The sequence below is a fragment of the Euprymna scolopes genome, chromosome 9 (genome assembly GCF_053919585.1).
Source record: "Euprymna scolopes isolate OS-2025 chromosome 9, ASM5391958v1, whole genome shotgun sequence".
In the NCBI taxonomy this organism is placed as follows: domain Eukaryota; kingdom Metazoa; phylum Mollusca; class Cephalopoda; order Sepiida; family Sepiolidae; genus Euprymna; species Euprymna scolopes.
In genome coordinates, this window is record NC_136490.1 from 149,497,605 (window position 1) to 149,517,893 (window position 20,289).

At 53.5% G+C, this 20,289-nt stretch overlaps 2 pseudogenes; both read left to right on the forward strand.

Annotated features, from left to right (window-relative positions):
• The first annotated feature begins 481 nt into the window (after positions 1 to 481).
• LOC145285422 (U2 spliceosomal RNA) lies at positions 482 to 624 on the forward strand (annotated as a pseudogene).
• Positions 625 to 7,519: 6,895 nt separating this feature from the next.
• Positions 7,520 to 7,695, forward strand: LOC145285269 (U2 spliceosomal RNA; annotated as a pseudogene).
• Positions 7,696 to 20,289: the final 12,594 nt, after the last annotated feature.

Here is a 20,289-nt window from a genome sequence, read left to right on the forward strand (position 1 = left end):
TCTTTCTTTTTGGGTGTATTTTAGCTTGCCCCCCTCCCCTTCATCTCATCCCCATAATTTATTTATAAAAAAAAATTATATATTTATATATATATATATATATATATAAATATATATATATATATATACATACACACCTTTTTGTTTGTACATAGATTTTTATTTTGTTTCTTGTAAATATTCTTTTTTCCTTACAGAATGCATGAAGGTCGCCTGCCATCCCGTTAAGCTGGGGAGAATTAGTTTTGTTTTTAAATAGGTCCTAGTAAGAATGTAAGGCGAATTATAGAATGATAGTTCTCTACTGTAGTCTTTATAATAAAGAACTTGTCTTTCCGTACAAGTCTAGCGTTAGCTTTAGTCAAGACCCGATTTCTTTTTCCCCCCACACACCCCTACTTGGCCCTGGTGCCTAAACTCCTTCGGACCCCAAATAAGGCCTTGGCAGTAGATAATGCCAAGGTCGGGGCCGAAGGGCTAAATAAATTCTCGGCCTTTTGGTCAAGATCAAAGTGTAGTATCTGTTCTCACTGCTTGCTGCGGTCTGCGCTAATTTGTCGAGTTGTGAGCTTTTGACCACACGGTTAAAAGTCTTTCTCTTGTTCTCTGCAAGGACCAGCCCCTTCTTTGGGGATTTGGACCCGCAAAGACCCTTTTTGTTTATTGTTTTCTTTGTTTTGTTATTGCCCATCCTGGGCAACTACAAATTGTTGCGTTTTCTTCTTTTTTTCAGATAGTCCGGGGTCCAGCTAGCACTTAAGTAGCCGGCAGGGCCAAGGGAAACCAACGTGCCTTTTTAGGCGAAGGTCCCCTTGGTTTCCGAATCGGCGGGTGCCTAGCCGGGCTTTGGGCCATCAAAGTAGATGGAGTAGGCCTCTGCTCCTGCCACCTTGGGGGACGCCCCAGGTGTAGTGTCCGCGAAGGGTCCGGGGTGTGCTGTCCCGCAAGGCACCCCCAGTTCAAGAAGGGTTTCCGGGGTCGCCAGCCCAGAGTCGTTGATCGTAGCGTCGGTGTCCGGATCGCGAGCGGGGGTCGCTGCCCCCGGTACGGTTGAGGGTGTTGCCGCTCTGAAAGGCAACACCAATGTAGTTGGGTCGTGGGTTGCTGCCGTAAATTGCAACTCAAGTTCGAGTGGTACGGTCGCTGCCCGCAGTGGTTTTCCGGGGGTTGCCACCCCGAAAGGCAACCCCTTAGAGGTGGTAGAGATCGATATGGAGGCTGCAGGGGAGAAAAAGCGTTCGTGGTCGGTACCCACAGCAGGGCCAGTGGCCAGTAAAAAGACTAGAAGGGCGGTTAAAAAGTGGTTGGTTCTAGAAGATGAGAAAGGGACCCTCTCAACGAGGTCACAATCGGAATCCTACAGCCCGACCAAATAAGTAGTGGAAGGTTTAAGAAGAACGAAATCTGCGGAGGTTATTGTAGTGGATGGGTGCTCCCCGAGGGCGGGGGGATCGGCAGATAAGATATCACCAGCCAGCGGAAGCGAGTGGCCAGCCCTCACACAGAGCGACACCTCTCCAATACCTGCTGGGCAAGCTGTGGTGGAATCAGCTGAAACTACTGCACCAGCAAAAACTGAAGCACTGCAAAGCGTGTGGGAACAAAAGAGAAAGGAGAAGAAAACCCCCGGATATTATCAGAACCTACTGGAGAGCAGATTTAAGGAGTTTGTCGATGGTAATCAAATGAAAATTGTTCCAGGAGTGCTTGAGGAAATCAAAGAGAGGACGGTCTCCCTGGTTACTCTAGAAACCAACGGGAAAGGACTCACCGGTGTGCCCCTGGAAAGGATGTTCGAGATCCTTGAGGACCTTAAAATTCCAGCCCAATATCTTGTGAGAAGATACCATGCCACGTGGGATCTCCTCCTACCGTCGAAGGAGGAGGCAGAAAAACTAGCAGGAGGGGACCTCACGTGGAAGAATCCGAGACTCCGGCCGGAGTATATGTCCAGAAGAAGAGCAGAAGTCACGGTCCTTGGAGTCCCCAGTTTTATCGGGGAGGACCAGCTGGGAGCTACCCTCGCCCAGTTTGGTGAAGTGGAAGAAGTTCTCCCAACAAAAGGGCCGAGAAACATCCAAACCGGTTCCTATAAGATTTTCATGCGGGTAAACAGGGAAAACTTCCACAAGATCCCGGCCCAGCTGAATTGTGAGGGCTGGCAAATGGCAGTGATAGTGGAGGGAAGGAAATGTGTGAAGCCCGGGCACGTAGCTCGTTTATGCCCGCAGAGAAAGGAGCAGAACCCACTGAAGACAGGAGCGGCAGAAGAGCAAAAAGTGGGCAACAAGGAACCGATCGAGACGAGCAAGAAGACTTATTCGGAGAGTGCAGAGGGCGGTACGTGGAGCAAGGTCGTCGCCAAGAGGGGGAAAAGGAAAGAAGTGGAAGGCCCCCCAACACCAGCCAGAGCAACGACGGCGACGACCAAGAGGAAACTGAAGTCGACCTCCTCCGAGTCGGAGGGTGAGGAGAGTGGGAGCAAGGAGAGGCAGGCGGAGAAGAAGGAGAGAAAAGAAGAGCCGAAGGCATCCCTGAAGAAGACTCCGCGAAAAGCATCCAAAGACCCGGAGATAGAAATGGAAGACCTTTGCATTGAGCCTCCAACAGCAACCCCCAAGAGAAAGCTCAGCCCACCCCTTCCACAACCAACACCTTGGAGCCAAAAGAAGAGGCTCCGGTCATTGTGAACGAAGCAGGCGAGAAAGACCAGGAGAAAGCGGCCCCCAGAAAGGAGAATACAAGGAAGTTCCCGTTCTGGCCGGGGGACCGTCTGTGTGAGGTGGAGTGCGCGGCCGGTGACCTCAACGGTACTCAAAGGAAGTACCTGCAGGTACTGGAGAATTTCACCATCGTTGACGGAAAGGAGGTCACCGACCCTAGGAAGTTTGCAGACGCGCCCAATATCATCACCTTCGTAAGACCGAACAGGGGTGGGCGAGCAAATGCCCTATGGCGAATGTCGGAGGCCGGAAAAACCGCGTTCCCGGGCTTCAGACTAATAGACGAGGAGCACCCATCACTGTCGCAGATCGCCCAACGTTGTGAGGGAAGGGTCCCGATTAACGTTACCCCTCCTTCTATAAGGCTCTAAAACTGACGTTCCCTCTGGATGTGGGGGGTCTGGCCGGACCCGGCCGGCTTACGCCCGACCTGCTCACGGGCAGTCTCGGACAGACCTTCGACACCCTTTCCCCCGATGATTTCAGACCCTTGATAGAGGAATATTACTAGTTAGGGGAACATGGCAACAAGCTTAAACCTAGCTAGTTTAAATGCGAGGGGCATGAGGTCTCGAAGCAAGGCTTCTCGCGTGCTGAGGGACCTCGTGGCCCTTGAGGTAGATATAGCTGCAATTCAGGAGACCCACTTTGTTGGGGTTGGGGACTGCGATGTGCTGGTGAACGATTTTGATGTTTACTCAGCATATGGCAGTATCCAGAGCCGGGGGGTTTCTGTGCTAGTAAGTCGCACCCTATCTGCGACGGTTACACTTGTTCATGCGGACGCTCATGGGAGGCTGGTCGTGGTCGATGTTGCCGTTAGCAGCGGCGCGTTCCGGGTCATGGCAGTTTATGCGCCCAACATCCAAAGCGAGAGGGTTTCCTTTTTTCGGCGGGTGGAGGTGTTTCTCTCTTCGGGTCCGGAGCGGGTAGTATTAATGGGGGACTGGAATGCCATCCTGGACTCCAAGTAAGATAAGGTCGGGGGGACTAGCGGGTCGGATAGGTGTGATAGCAGCCTGTCTGACTTGATGGCCTCGTGCGATCTGGTCGACAGGTTCCGTCTGGATCACCCTGGGAGGCAGATGTGGACGTGGCAAACTAGTGCGGCCGCCTGTCCGAGTACATACTTGGACAGGATGTTAATTAGAAGGGGCGACGTAGATTTTCTATCTTGTCCCACGTTCCACTGGTTCGGTCATTCGGACCACAAACTTGTGTTGGCCCGTTTGAAGTTAGGTAATAGGCCTAGGTTGGCTGGCTACTGGAAGATGAACGCCTCCTTGTTGGAGTCGGTCAACTTCTGGGAGCAGCTGACGACACTAATCCAGAGGGATTAGTGGGGGCGGTTACGGGAGTAGATGGTGGGTTAATCTTAAGTCACCATTAGGCATTTTTGTGTCCAATATAGCCAACGGCTAGCGTTAACTAGGGCTCGGACCAAAACGCACGTAGAGGATAGATTGACCCGGGCAGTGGCAGGGGGCATTCCCTAGATCTAGCTCTTGTTAAGGGGGACCTCAATCGCTTGGCTAGCGAGCGATATGAAGGTCAGGTAATTAGGGCTAGGTTAAATAGTTTCTTCAACGAAGCCGTGAACGTTGACGCTGTTGAGCGTGGGGCCGCTTTAAGACGCGGGTACATTCGGGAGGTGAAAAACCTGGAAGGACGTTCTCTCGTGTCGGCACGGGAGATCTGCAATGGGTTTCGGCAACATTTGGAGGAGCGCTTCACCAAACTACCCAGACTCCGTGGCCAGGAGTTTGGCAGCTATTTATCTGGCTCGCCCCGCCTTACTGCGGCCCGAGCGGCTAGTTGCGAGGGGATTGTTACGGAGCGTGAGGTCATTATTGCGTTGAAGCAGGTTGGCCACAACAAATCTCCGGGGCTCGATGGTTTGCCCTACGAACTGTACTTGAGGCTGTCGCCCATGTTTGTGCCCCTTTTGACGGGCGTGTTTAACCACTGGTTTGCGCAGGACTCGATCCCGAGGCAGGTAACCAAAGGAGTGGTCACGCTTCTGAAGAAGGGAAACCAACATGGAGGGGGGAACTTAGACGATTATAGGCCTATAATTCTGCTTAACACAGATTTTAAGATTTTGGCCCGTATTCTTGCGAATCGACTGCAGGTCGTCATCGACGAGTTGGTCGAACCGAATCAGAACTACGCTGTGAAGGGTCGAACAATTCAAAGCAATCTGCACTTAGTTCGCACGATAATAGAGGGGTTAGAAGACGACACAGAAGCCGCGCTGATCAATTTAGATCAGTCCAAGGCGATCGATAGGGTGGACCATGGGTTCCTTAGGGCTGTTGTGGAAACCGCCGGCTTTGGTCCGGACTTCCGCAAGTGGGTCTCTGCTCTGTATCGTGACCCATCGGTGGTGGTTCAAGTCAATGGTAGGCTGTCGGAGTCCTTTGGGGTCTCCCGGTCGGTGCGGCAGGGCTGTCCACTGTCGCCCTACGCGGCATTGCTCTACCTGGCGGCCGATTTGCCAGGGTGTCCGCGTACGCTGATGACGTCACCGTTTTCGCAGCCAGTCGTAACGACATCGAAGCGTTCATAGAGGTGATCGCTGAGTATGAAGTTGTCACAGGGGCTGTGATCAATCGCAGCAAGTCCATCGACCTGCGGTTGAGCACCTGGACCGGGGTAAACTCGCTTCCAGGTGCGTTCGGCTGGACTGATGGCCCGGTAAAAATCCTCGGTGTGTGGTTTGGTCCGGATCTCCAGCTAGACAAGAATTGGTCGGAGGTACAGACTAAGGTCGAATCGTCTGTCGGGACTTGGATTCGGAGGAAATTGTCCTTGAAGGGTCGTGCGGAGGCATGCGCCACTTACGTGTTTCCGTTGTCCCTTTACCGTTTATCTGTTCTTCCCCTGCCTGCGGACCGCTGTAAGGCTTTAGAGCGCCTCCTTTTCAAACTGCTTTGGAAGGGAGGAAAGCCGTATGTCCGTAGACAGGTCTGTACGCAGAAGCTTAGCGAGGGAGGCTTGGGGATGCCTGATCTGCGCAGCCACCAACACGCCGAAAGATTGGCGTTCCTGAGTCGGACACTGTTAGAGGAGGCACCCTGGGTACCAGCCGTGGAGCAAGCTCTCCCACGGCTGTTAACCGACCCCGCCGCCGAAGGTCGCCGAAGACCAGCGGGGGAAAGGCGCTTCCTGACCGAATGCCGAGCCGCCCTTAGGGCATTTCCGGGGTCCAGTGACCTTGCACGGCCTAGGTGGAGGCTATATGAGGCGTTAGTGGAAGTTCTCCTGCTGTGAAGTTGGGTGCCTGCCAGTAGCTACATTAATAATGCTGAATTCTCGATTACGTGGAGGCTAGTCCGGGATGCGTTGCCACTCTTCGACCGACTTGCCAGGGATTTTAGGGATGCTGATTATTACTATCCCCCGTACCCACGCTGCAATGATGAGGATGAAGACGAAACGCGTGAACACGCGTTCTTTCTTTGCAGCGGGGTGCGGAGTCTCTGGAGGTATGTTGAAGGGGTAACGGCTCGCATCGACCCCGACCGGTCGGTGCCACTTGATTTGGCGTACGTGGTTGACAATGTGGACCCGCTGTTTATCAGGGAGAAACGGGCGGTGTTTCTGGCGATTCTGGCTGTTGCTAGGTTAGTGACGTGGGTTTCACGTCTGGGCATTGTCTATGAGGGACGATCTGTTTCCGATCAGGATCTGGTGGTTTATTTTAAGCATCAACTTAAAATAAAAATCAGACGTGATTGGAAAAGATTGCCCCGCATCGATTTTGATAGGAGATGGGTGCACAACACTAGTTTGTGCATCCGACGAGGAGCTAGGTATGAGCTTGTGTTTCCACCCTAGTAGTATTCTTCTGGAGGTGCTGAAGTTTCGACTGTCGTGCACTCGGAACCCAGCCCCTCATATGTTAATACGGGGTTTACCCCGTAATCATGGGTAGGAGTACGTTTGCTAGTTAGGCAGAATAACAACTCAGAGTGAAAAGCATATACTTTATTTAGGGCCTAGACTAGGGTGTATGTGAGTTTGATCCTGTCCCCGTAGTTGTTTGTTTTTGATAGATTGGGCATCATTGGAAGCTCTCCTAGTGCCAAAGTCCACCAGTTTTATTTTGTCCTCGGTCTGTTTTTACCCCTTATGTACATTATCTTGGAAGACGCCATCCATCCCTGTTATCCCCGACCCAAAGTTACTTTTCTTACAAGTCCCTAGTTCCTCCACTCCCCCCTAGGGAACGACCTGCTTGCTTTCACCCTTTCCCCCCGGGGGAAGTGGACCGGAAGACAGTAGGCGTTTCATACGACAGACCAGCCGTTAGGTAGGGAGGGTCCCCTTACGAACCCGCCCCCATAGTCATTTTATTGAGTTATTTTCTTTTTCTTTCTTTTTGGGTGTATCTTAGTTTGCCTCCCTCCCCATCATCTCACCTCCATTTATTTTTTTATGAAAAAAAAAAAAAATGCCTAAGTTTGTATATAAAATTTTGTTTTGTTTTCTGTATATAAATGTTTTTTCTTTCACAGTATGAGTGTCGCCCGCCATCCCGATAAGCTGGGGAGCTGTCTTTTTAAGTAGGTCCTGGTAAGCATGTAGGCGGATGTGTTATGATAGAAACTAGTATAGGTTTTTCTAAATAAAATACTTGCTTTCCAACGCAAGTCTAGTTAGCAAATTTAGCAAAGTCCCGTTTTTCTTCCCCACCTCCCCCTTACTGGCCTTAGTGCCTAAGTTGTATCGGACCCCAAATGAGGGCTTGGCAGTAGATAATGCCAAGTCCGGGGCCGATACGACTAAATACCATCGCTTCTCGGCCTTTTGGTCAAGATCAAAGTGTAGTATCTGTTCTCAGTGCTTGCTGTGGTCTGCCTTAAAGCCGAGTTGGGAGCTCTTAAGCTATTAGCTTAGAGTCTTTTTTCTTCTTGTCTCTTGCAAGGACCAGCCCCTTCTTGGGGATTTGGACCCGCAAAGACCCTTTTGTTTTTCTTGTTGTCTGTTTTATGTTATTGCCCATCCTGGGCAACTATTAATTGTTTGCTTTCTTTCTTTTTACAGATAGTCCGGGGTCCAGCTAGCACTTAAGCAGCCGGCAGGGCCAAGGGAAACCGACGTGCCTTTTTAGGCGAAGGTCCCCTTGGTTTCCGAATCGGCGGGTGCTTAGCCGGGCCTTGGGCCGTCAAAGTAGATGGAGCAGGCCTCTGCTCCTGCCACCTTGGGGGACGCCCCGGGTGTAGTGATCGTGAAGGGTCCGGGGGGTGCCGTCCCGCAAGGCACCCCCAGTTCGAGAAAGGTTCCTGGGGTCGCCACCCCAGAATGTTCGGTCGAGTCGGTGGTCGGATCGCGAGCGGGGGTCGCCACCCCCAGTAGGGTCGAGTCGGGTGTTGCCACCCCGAAAGGCAGCACCAGTGCAGGAACGGGAGAGGGGGTCGCCGCCCCCAGTAGCGTTGAGTGTGGTGTCGCCACCCCGAAAGGTGACACAAATGCCCGTTTTGTCCGAGAGCGGGTGGGGAAAAAGTCGAAGAAGTGGTGGGTCCTTGAGGAGGAAAAGCCCAGGGTCCCTCTGACAAGGTCGCAGTCTACTAGGGTTAGTCCCAAAAAGGTAGATGAAGGTAGCCTTAGGAGAAGCAAATCGGAGGAGGTAGTTGTGGTCGATGGGTGCTCCCCCGGGGGGACGGTGTCCGGTAACGAGACACCAATTAGCCTGTTCGAGTGGCCAGCCCTCACAATGAGCGATTGCTCCCCAATCCCTCCTGGACAGGATAGAACAGCAGAAACGGTAGCAGCAGCAGCAGCAGTGGAGGCCAGTAGGACCAAAGCAGCGGAGAACTGTGCGTGGGGTCGGAAAAAGCAGACCCAGAAGACCCCAGGCTACTACCAGGAACTGTTGCGGGAAAAATATCAAGGATTTATTAGCGGAAACAAGCTGATGGTGGTGCCCGGAGCGCTGGAAGATATCAAACTCCGCACGGTTTCTCTAGTCACCCTGGATGCCAACGGAAAGGGGCTCGTCGGCGTGCCGCTAGAGAAGATGTGCGATGCAATAGGAGAGCTCCGGATTCCCGCACAGTACCTGGTTCGAAAATACCACGCCACGTGGGATCTCCTCCTGCCATCAAAGGAGGAAGCGGAGAAGTTAGCAGGAGGGGACCTCACGTGGAAGAACTTAAGGCTCCGCCCCGAGTATCTATCAAAGAGGAGAGCGGGAGTAACAGTACTCGGGGTGCCCTGCTTTATTACTGCCGATCAGATAGGTGCCACCTTGGCCCAGTTTGGAGAGGTCGAGGAAGTTAGCCCAACAAAAGGACCTAGAAATATCCAAACTGGGTCATATAAAATACATATGAAGGTGGACCGGCAGAATTTTCACCAAATACCGGCGCAGCTAACATGTGAGGGCTGGCAGATGGCCGTCATCGTTGAGGGGAGGAGGCCATACTGTTGGCAGTGTTCCAAGCCAGGGCACGTAGCCCGATTCTGCCCGCAAAGGAAGGGGACAGAGACACAAGCATCGGGCACAAAGTCGGCAGCACAGGAGGGTCCAGCAGCAGACGGAAAAAAGAAGGAAGATGGAGAAGGAGGAGCTTGGAGCAAGGTCGTCGCCAAGAGGGGCAGGAAGAAGGAAGGAGAGGCCCCTCCAGTAACACCAAAAACACCGGCGGCGGCGACCTCAAAAAGAAAGTTACAAACGAGCTCCTCTGAATCTGAAGGAGAGGATGGAGAGGCTGCCAACAAGCACACTGAAAAGAGGGAGAGAAAAGAAACACCGAAAGGATCTCCTAAGAAGTCTCCCAGGAGTAATGAAATTGAAATGACCGAGACCAGCTCTGAGCCTCCAACATCAGCTGCCCCAGAGGACGCTCAGCCCACCCCACCCCTATTTAACACCCCGGAGCCAAAAGTGATAGCTCCAGTTGCCGAGGAGGAAGAAGCAGGAGAAGTGGAACAGGAGAAGGCGGCCCCCAGGAAGGAAAAAACCCGAAAGTGCCCGTTCTGGCCGGGGGACCGTCTCTGCGAGGTGGATGAAGCGATAGGGGATCTGAGCGGGACGCAGCGTAAATACCTGCGCATCCTGGAAAGTTTAAAAATGGTGGAGGGGAAGGACGTCACCGACCCGAGGAACTTCCCTGACGCCCCACAAATCATTACTTTTGTTAGGCCCAACAGAGGTGGGCGAGCTAAAGCCCTCTGGAGAATGTTGGAGGAGGGGAAGACGGCATTCCCGGGGATTAGACTAATAGACGGGGAGCACCCATCCTTAGAGCAGGTCGCGAAGCGATGTGAGGGGAGGGTCCCTGTTTACGTTCACCCTTCATTTTATAGGGCCATTAAGTTGACGTTCCCTCTGGACGTGGGAGGTCTGGCCAAAGACGGGCGGCTTACGCCTGTCCTGCTTACGGGCAGTCTTGGGCAGACCTTTGACGCCCTTACCCCCGAGGATTTCAGACCCTTGTTAGAGGAATATTACTAGTTAGGGGAACATGGCAACAAGCTTAAACCTAGCTAGTTTGAATGCGAGGGGCATGAGGTCTCGAAGCAAGGCTTCTCGCGTGCTGAGGGACCTCATGGCCCTTGAGGTAGACATAGCTGCAATTCAGGAGACCCACTTTGTTGGGGCTGGGGACTGCGATGTGCTGGTGAACGATTTTAAAGTTTACTCAGCATATGGCAGTCTCCAGAGCCGGGGGGTTTCTGTGCTAGTAAGTCGCACCCTATCTGCGACGGTTACACTTGTTCATGCGGACGCTCATGGGAGGCTGGTCGTGGTCGATGTTGCCGTTAGCAGCAGCGCGTTCCGGATCATGGCAGTTTACGCGCCCAACATCCAAACCGAGAGGGTTTCCTTTTTTCGGCGGGTGGAGGGGTTTCTCTCTTCGGGTCCGGAGCGGGTAGTTTTAATGGGGGACTGGAATGCCATCCTGGACCCCAATTTAGATAAGGTCGGGGGGCCTAGCGGGCAGGGTAGGTGTGATAGCAGCCTGTCTGACCTGATGGCCTCGTGCGATCTGGTCGACAGGTTCCGTCTGGATCACCCCGGGAGGGAGATGTGGACGTGGCATACTAGTGCGGCCGCCTGTCCGAGTACATACTTGGACAGGATGTTAATTAGAAGGGGCGACGTAGATTTTCTATCTTGTCCCACGTTCCACTGGTTAGGTCATTCGGACCACAAACTCGTGTTGGCCCGTTTGAAGTTAGGTAATAGACCTAGGTTGGCTGGCTACTGGAAGATGAACGCCTCCTTGTTGGAGTCGGTCGACTTCCGGGAGCAGCTGACAACACTAATCCAGAGGGAGTTAGTGGGGGCGGTTACCGGGAGTAGATGGTGGGTTAATCTTAAGGTGACCATTAGGCATTTTTGTGTCCAATATAGCCAAAGCCTCGCTTTAACTAGGGCACGGACCAAAAAGCACCTAGAGGATAGATTGACCCGGGCGGTGGCAGGGGGGGATTCCCTAGATCTAGCACTAATTAAGGGGGACCTCAGTCGCTTGGCTAGCGAGCGATATGAAGGTCAAGTAGTTAGGGCTAGGTTAAATAGAGTCTCCAACGAAGCCGTGAACGTTGACGCTGTTGAGCGTGGGGCCGCTTTAAGACGCGGCTCGGATGGGTACATTCGGGAGGTGAAAAACCTGGAAGGACGTTCTCTCGTATCGACGCGGGAGATCTGCAATGGGTTTCGGCAACATTTGGAGGAGCGCTTCACCAAACTACCCAGACTCCGCGGCCAGGAGTTTGGCAGCTATTTAGCTGGCTCGCCCCGCCTTACTGCGGCCCGAGCGGCTAGTTGCGAGGGGGTGGTTACGGAGCGTGAGGTCATTACTGCGTTGAAGCAGGTTGGCCACAATAAATCTCCGGGGCTCGATGGTTTGCCCTACGAACTGTACTTGAGGCTGTCGCCCATGTTTGTGCCCCTTTTGACGGGCGTGTTTAACCACTGGTTTGCCCAGGATTCGATCCCGAGGCAGGTAACCAAAGGAGTGGTCACGCTTCTGAAGAAGGGAAACCAACATGGAGGGGGGAACCTAGATGATTATAGGCCCATAACTCTGCTTAACGCAGATTTTAAGATTTTGGCCCGTATTCTTGCGAATCGGCTGCAGGTCGTTATCGACGAGTTGGTCGAACCGGATAAGAACTACGCTGTGAAGGGTCGAACAATTCAAAACAATCTGCACTTGGTTCGCACGATAATAGAGGGATTAGAAGACGACACGGAAGCCGCGCTGATCAATTTAGATCAGTCCAAGGCGTTCGATAGGGTGGACCATGGGTTCCTGAGGGCTGTTGTGGAGGCCGCCGGCTTTGGTCCGGACTTCCGCAAGTGGATCTCCGCCCTGTATCGTGACCCCGCGGTGGTGGTGCAAGTCAATGGTAGGTTGTCGGAGTCCTTTGGGGTCTCCCGGTCGGTGCGGCAGGGCTGTCCGCTGTCGCCTCTGCTCTATGTCCTGGCGTTGGAGCCCTTCCTTCGCAAATTAAGGGACGAGGCGGCGAGACCAGTCCTACGCGGCATTGCTCTACCTGGCGGCCGATTTGCCAGGGTGTCCGCGTACGCTGATGACGTCACCGTTTTCGCAGCCAGTCGTAACGACATCGAAGCGGTGATAGAGGCGATCGCTGAGTACGAAGTTGTCACAGGGGCCGTAATCAATCGCAGCAAGTCCGTCGGTCTGCGGTTGAGCGCCTGGACCGGGGTAAACTCGCTTCCAGGTGCGTTCGGCTGGACTGATGGCCCGGTTAAGATCCTCGGTGTGTGGTTCGGGCCGGATCTCCAGCTGGACAGAAATTGGTCGGAGGTACAGACGAAGGTCGAGTCCGCTGTCGGAACTTGGATTCGAAGGAGATTGTCCTTGAAGGGTCGTGCGGAGGCATGCGCCACTTACGTGTTTCCGCTGATCCTTTACCGGTTATCTGTTCTTCCCCTGCCTGCGGACCGCTGTAAGGCTTTAGAGCGACTCCTTTTCAAACTGCTCTGGAAGGGAGGAAAGCCGTATGTCCGTAGACAGGTCTGTACGCAGAAGCTTAGCGAGGGAGGCTTGGGGATGCCTGATCTGCGCAGCCATCAAAACGCAGAAAGACTGGCGTTCCTAAGTCGGACACTGATAGAGGAGGCACCCTGGGTACCAGCCGTGGAGCACGCTTTCCCACGGCTGTTAACCGACCCCGCCGCCGAAGGTCGCCGTCGACCAGCGGGGGAAGGGCGCTTCCTGACCGAATGCCGAGCCGCCCTTAGGGCATTGCCGGGGTCCAGTGACCTTGCACGGCCTAGGTGGAGGCTATATGAGGATTTAGTGGAGGGTACCGCAAACGACCCGCTGGTGGAGCGGCTACATCTGTCGAGGGGGGAAGTTCTCTCGCTTTGGAGTTGGGCGCCTGCCAGTAGCTACATAAATAATGCAGAGTTTTCGATAACGTGGAGGCTAGTCCGGGATGCGTTGCCTCTCTTCGACCGACTTGCCAGGGATTTTAGGGATCGCGAGTATTATTATCCCCCGTGCCCACGCTGCAACGATGAGAACGAGGACGAGACGCGTGAACACGCGTTCTTTCTTTGCAGCGGGGTACGGAGTCTCTGGAGGTATGTCGAAGGGGTAACGGCTCGCATCGACCCCGAGCGGTCGGTGCCACTTGATTTGGCGTACGTGGTTGACAATGTGGACCCGCCGTTTATCAGGGAGAAACGGGCGGTGTTTCTGGCGATACTGGCTGTAGCTAGGCTAGTGACGTGGGTTACACGTCTGAACATTGTCTATGAGGGGCGATCTGTTTCCGATCAGGATCTGGTCCTTTATTTTAAGCACCAACTTAAAATAAAAATCAGATGTGATTGGAAAAGGTTGCCCCGCATCGACTTTGATAGGAGATGGGTGCACAACACTAGTTTGTGCATCCGACGAGGAGCTAGGTATGAGCTTGTGTTTCCACCCTAGTAGTATTCGTCTGGAGGTGCTGAAGTCTCGATTGTCGTGCACTCGGAACCCAGCCCCTCATATGTTAATACGGGGTTGACCCCGTAATCATGGGTAGGAGTAGGTTTGCTAGTTAGGCGGAGTAACCACCTAGAGTGGAAAGCATGTGCTTTATTTAGGGCCTAGACTAGGGTGAATGTGAGTTTGATCCTGTCCCCTGTAGATCTTTGTTTTTTGTTAGATTGGCACTAGGAGAGCTTCCAAAGATGCCCAAAGTCCACCAGTTTTATTTTGTCCTCGGCCTGTTTTTACCCCTTACGTACATTATCTTGGAAGACGCCATCCATCCCTGTTTTTCCCCGACCCTAATGTATTTTTCTTACAAATCCCTAGTTCCTCCACTCCCCCCCTAGGAAACGACCTGCTTGCTTTCACCCTTTCCCCCCGGGGGAAGTGGACCGGAAGACAGTGGGCGTTTCATACGACAGACCAGCCGATAGGTAGGGAGGGTCCCCTTACTAACCCGCCCCCATAGGCATTTTATTAAGTTGTTTTCTTTTTCTTTCTTTTTGGGTGTATTTTAGTTTGCCCCCCTCCCCATCATCTCACCCCCATTTATATAAAAAAAAAAAAAAAAAAAAAAAATATATATATCTTAAGTTTGTACATATGATTTTTTGTTTTGTTTTTGTAAATAAAGTTCTTCTTTTTTCACAGTACGAATGTCGCCCGCCATCCCGATAAGCTGGGGAGCTGTCTATTTTAAGTAGGTCCTGGTAAGAATGTAGGCGGATGAGTTATGATAGAATCTAGTGTAGGGTTTTTCTAAATAAAATACTTGCTTTTCAACGCAAGTTTAGCTAGCAAATTTAGTAAAGTCCCGTTTTCTTCCCCACCTCCCCCCTTACTGGCCTTTGTGCCTAACTTGTATCGGACCCCAAATGAGGGCTTGGTAGTAGATAATGCCAAGTCCGGGGCCGATACAACTAAATACCATCGCTTCTCGGCCTTTTGGCTCTGATCAAAGTGTAGTATCTTTCTCAGTTCTTACTGCGGTCTGCCTCAAAGTCGAGTTGGGAGCTCTTAAACCGTTGGTTTAGAGTTTTTCTGCTTGTCTATTGCAAGGACCAGCCCCTTCTTGCGGATTTGGACCCGCAAAGACTTGTTTTTGTTTTTCTTGTTGTTTGTTTTTGTTATTGCCCATCCTGGGCAACTATTAACTGTTTTTTCCTCTTTTTTTGCAGATATTCCGGGGTCCAGCTAGCACTTAAGCAGCCGGCAGGGCCAAGGGAAACCGATGTGCCTTTTTAGGCGAAGGTCCCCTTGGTTTCCGAATCGGCGGGTGCTCAGCCGGGCCTTGGGCCAACAAAATAGATGGAGCAGGCCTCTGCTCCTGCCACCTTGGCGGACGCCCCAGGTGTAGCTGTAGTGAAGGGTCCGGGTTGTGCCGTCCCGCAAGGCACCCCCAGTTCGAGAAGGGTTCCAGGGGTCGCCACCCCTTAGTCGAGTGTAGCGTCCGAATCGCGAGCGGGGGTCGCCACCCCCAGAAGGGTCGAGTCGGGCGTTGCCACCCCGAAAGGCAGCACCAGTGCCGGATCGAGAGAGGGGTTCGCCAACCCCAGCAGCGGTGGGTCGGTGTCAGATGCCGTGCAGGGGGTTGTCGCCGAAAAAGGCAACCTAGACGGCGTAATGTACGCGGCGATAGGGGCCCCAGCGGTTGGGGATCAGAAAAAGAAGCGTCCAGTCAAGAAGTGGTGGGTCTTGGAGGAGGAACCCAGGGTCCCTCTGACAAGGTCCCAATCGGCAAAGGTTAGCCCGAGTAAGGAGTCGGTGGAGGGGCTAAGAAGAACTAGGTCGGCAGATGTAATCGTTGTTGATGGGTGCTCCCCGGGGACGGTAGAATCCGGTAGGGTGACGCCAGATAACCTATTTGAGTGGCCAGCCCTCACACAGAGCGACTGTTCGCCGATACCACCAGGGCAAGCAGGACGTCCAGCAGCAGTAGAAGCAGCAGCAGTAGCACGAGTCGGGTTCAGCATTCCAGTCAAAAAAGCAGCCAACGTATGGGGCCAAAAGAAGCTGGAGAAGAAGTCGCCCCAATACTACCGGGACCTGCTGGAAGGTCAATACAAGGACTATGTGAGTGGCAACCAGTTGGTAATTGTTCCAGGAACAATGGAAGACATAAAAGAAAGGACGGTCTCCCTGGTAACCCTGGAGGGAAATGGAAAGGGGCTGACAGGAGTGCCCCTGGAGAAGATGTGCGAGATCCTTGGCGATTTGAACATCCCCGTCAAGTATCTCGTACGAAGATATCACGCGACATGGGATCTCCTCCTGCCAACCAAGGAGGAAGCAGAAAGACTTGCAGGAGGGGACATTACCTGGAAGAACCTGCGGCTCCGCCCCGAGTACATGTCGAAAAGGAGAGCAGGAGTAACTGTACTCGGGGTTCCAAGTTTCATTGGTGAAGACCAGCTGGGTGCCACTCTGGCCCAGTTTGGAGAGGTCGAAGAAATCAACCCAACGTAGGGACCTCGCAACATCCAAACTGGGTCATACAAGATCTACATGAGAGTCAACCGGGAGAACTTCCATAAGATCCCGGCTCAACTGACCTGTGAGGGCTGGCAGATGGCCGTAATAGTGGAGGGAAGGAGGCCATATTGCTGGCAGTGCGCGAAGCACGGACACGTGGCCCGCTTCTGCCTCCAAAGAAAGGAGCAGGAACAGCAGACAGCGGGAGCCAAAGGAAAGGAAGCAGCGGAGGAAAAGAAGGTGGAAAATGTAGAAGGAGGAGCCTGGAATAAGGTCGTCGCCAAGAAGGGCAGAAAGAAGGAGGCGGACGCCCCACCAGCGCCAGCAAGACCAGCGGCGGCGACCGCGAAGAGGAAATTGCGGGTGAGCTCCTCGGAGTCGGAGGGGGAAGAAGGAGAGTCCTCCGAAAAACTGACCGGAAAAAAAAAGAGAGAAAAGAATCCAACAAAGCTTCTCGTAAGGAATCTCCCCCTCGGAAATCCCCGGCAGAAGAAGCAATGATAGAAGACCAGACAACCGAGCCTCCAACACCAGTTTCCCCAGAGGACGCTCGGCCCACCCCTCCCCTGTGTAACACCCCGGAGCAAGATACAGTGGCTCCAGTTTCGAAAGTAGAAGATCCAGACAAGGAGATGACGGCCCCCAGGAAGGAGAAGACCAGAAAGTGTCCATTCTGGCCGGGGGTCCGCCTGTGTGAAGTGGAGGAAGCCGTTAGTGATGTCAGCGGGACGCAGAAGAAATATCTGCGAGTCCTAGAAACTCTGAAGACGGTGGAGGGGAAAAGCGTCACAGACCCCCGAAACTTTCCAGATGCTCCACATCTGATCACCTTTGTGAGACTGAACAGGGGAGGGCGAGCGAAGGCCCTCTCGGGGATGCTAGAGGAAGGGAAAACCGCGTTTCCGGGCATCAAGCTAGTTGACGGGGAGCACCCATCCTTGGCGCAAATAGAAAAGCAGTGTGAGGGGAGGGTCCCTATTTATGTTCACCCCTCCTTTTATAGAGCACTCAAATTGACGTTCCCTCTGGACGTGGGAGGTCTGGCCAAAGACGGGCGGCTTACGCCTGTCCTGCTCACGGGCAGTCTTGGGCAGACCTTTGACGCCCTTACCCCCGAGGATTTCAGACCCTTGATTGAAGAATATTACTAGTTAGGGAAACATGGCAGCAAGCTTAAACCTAGCTAGTTTGAATGCGAGGGGCATGAGGTCGCGAAGCAAGGCTTCTCGCGTGCTGAGGGACCTCATGGCCCTTGAGGTAGACATAGGTGCAATTCAGGAGACCCACTTTGTTGGGGCTGGGGACTGCGATGTGCTGGTGAACGATTTTGATGTTTACTCAGCATATGGCAGTTTCCGGAGCCGGGGGGTTTCTGTGCTAGTAAGTCGCACCCTATCTGCGACGGTTACACTTGTTCATGCGGACGCTCATGGGAGGCTGGTCGTGGTCGATGTTGCCGTTAGCAGCAGCGCATTCCGGATCATGGCAGTTTATGCGCCCAACATCCAAACCGAGAGGGTTTCTTTTTTTCGGCGGGTGGAGGGGTTCCTCTCTTCGGGTCCGGAGCGGGTAGTATTAATGGGGGACTGGAATGCCATCCTGGACCCCAAGTTAGATAAGGTCGGGGGGGCCTAGAGGGATGGATAGGTGTGAAAGCAGCCTGTCTGACCTGATGGCCTCGTGCGATCTGGTCGACAGGTTCCGTCTGGATCACCCCGGGAGGGAGATGTGGACGTGGCATACTAGTGCGGCCGCCAGTCCAAGTACATACTTGGACAGGATGTTAATTAGAAGGGGCGACGTAGATTTTCTATCTTGTCCCACGTTCCACTGGCTAGGTCATTCGGACCACAAACTCGTGTTGGCCCGTTTGAAGTTAGGTAATAGGCCTAGGTTGGCTTGCTACTGGAAGTTGAACGCCTCCTTGTTGGAGTCGGAAGACTTCCGGGAGCAGCTGACGACACTAATCCAGACGGAGTTAGTGGGGGCGGTTACCGGGAGTAGCTGGTGGGTGAAGCTTAAGGTCACCATTAGACGCTTTTGTGTCCAATATAGCCAAAGCCTCGCTTTAACTAGGGCTCGGACCAAAAAGCACCTAGAGGATAGATTGACCCGGGCGGTGGCAGGGGGGAGGATTCCCTAGATCTAGCACTAATTAAGGGGGACCTCAGTCGCTTGGCTAGCGAGCGATATGAAGGTCAAGTAGTTTGGGCTAGGTGTAATAGAGTCTCCAACAAAGCCGTGAACGTTGACGCTGTTGAGCGTGGGGCCGCTTTAAGACGCAGCTCGGATGGGTACATTCGGGAGGTGAAAAACCTGGAAGGGCGTTCTCTCGTGTCGACGCGGGAGATCTGCAATGGGTTTCGGCAACATTTGGAGGAGCGCTTCACCAAACTACCCAGACTCCGCGGCCAGGAGTTTGGCAGCTATTTAGCTGGCTCGCCCCGCCTTACTACGGCCCGAGCGGCTAGTTGCGAGGGGGTGGTTACGGAGCGTGAGGTCATTACTGCGTTGAAGCAGGTTGGCCACAACAAATCTCCGGGGCTCGATGGTTTGCCCTACGAATTGTACTTGAGGCTGTCGCCCATGTTTGTGCCCCTTTTGACGGGCGTGTTTAACCACTGGTTTGCGCAGGACTCGATCCCGAGACAGGTTACCAAAGGAGTGGTCACGCTTCTGAAGAAGGGAAACCAACATGGTGGGGGGAACCTAGATGATTATAGGCCCATAACTTTGCTTAACGCAGATTTTAAGATTTTGGCCCGTATTCTTGCAAACCGACTGCAGGTTGTAATCGACGAGTTGGTCGAACCGGATAAGAACTACGCTGTGAAGGGTCGAACGATTCAAAACAATCTGCACTTGGTGCGCACGATAATAGAGGGGTTAGAAGACGACACAGAAGCCGCGCTGATCAATTTAGATCAGTCCAAGGCGTTCGATAGGGTGGACCATGGGTTCCTGAGGGCTGTTGTGGAGGCCGCCGGCTTTGGTCCGGACTTCCGCAAGTGGATCTCCGCCCTGTATCGTGACCCCGCGGTGGTGGTGCAAGTCAATGGTAGGTTGTCGGAGTCCTTTGGGGTCTCCCGGTCGGTGCGGCAGGGCTGTCCGCTGTCGCCTCTGCTCTATGTCCTGGCGTTGGAGCCCTTCCTTCGCAAATTAAGGGATGAGGCGGCGAGACCAGTCCTACGCGGCATTGCTCTACCTGGCGGCCGATTTGCCAGGGTGTCCGCGTACGCTGATGACGTCACCGTTTTCGAAGCCAGTCGTAACGACATCGAAGCGGTGATAGAGGCGATCGCTGAGTACGAAGTTGTCACAGGGGCCGTGATCAATCGCAGCAAGTCCGTCGGCCTGCGGTTGAGCGCCTGGACCGGGGTAAACTCGCTTCCAGGTGCGTTCGGCTGGACTGATGGCCCGGTAAAAATCCTCGGTGTGTGGTTCGGGCCGGATCTCCAGCTAGACAAGAATTGGTCGGGGGTACAGACTAAGGTCGAATCGTTGGTCGTGTCTTGGATTCGAAGGAGATTGTCCTTGAAGGGTCGTGCGGAGGCATGCGCCACTTACGTGTTTCCGTTGATCCTTTACCGTTTATCTGTTCTTCCCCTGCCTGCGGACCGCTGTAAGGCTTTAGAGCGACTCCTTTTCAAACTGCTCTGGAAGGGAGGAAAGCCGTATGTCCGTAGACGGGTCTGTACGCAGAAGCTTAGCGAGGGAGGCTTGGGGATGCCTGATCTGCGCAGCCATTAACACGCAGAAAGACTGGCGTTCCTGAGTCGGACACTGATAGAGGAGGCACCCTGGGTTCCGGCCGTGGAGCACGCTTTCCCACGGCTATTAACCGACCCCGCCGCCGAAGGTCGCCGTCGACCAGCGGGGGAAGGGCGCTTCCTGACCGAATGCCGAGCCGCCCTTAGGGCATTGCCGGGGTCCAGTGACCTTGCACGGCCTAGGTGGAGGCTATATGAGGAGTTAGTGGAGGGTTCCGCGAACGATCCGCTGGTGGAGCGGCTACATCTGTCGAGGGGGGAGGTTCTCTCGCTTTGGAGTTGGGCGCCTGCCAGTAGCTACATAAATAATGCAGAATTTTCTATAACGTGGAGGCTAGTCCGGGATGCGTTGCCTCT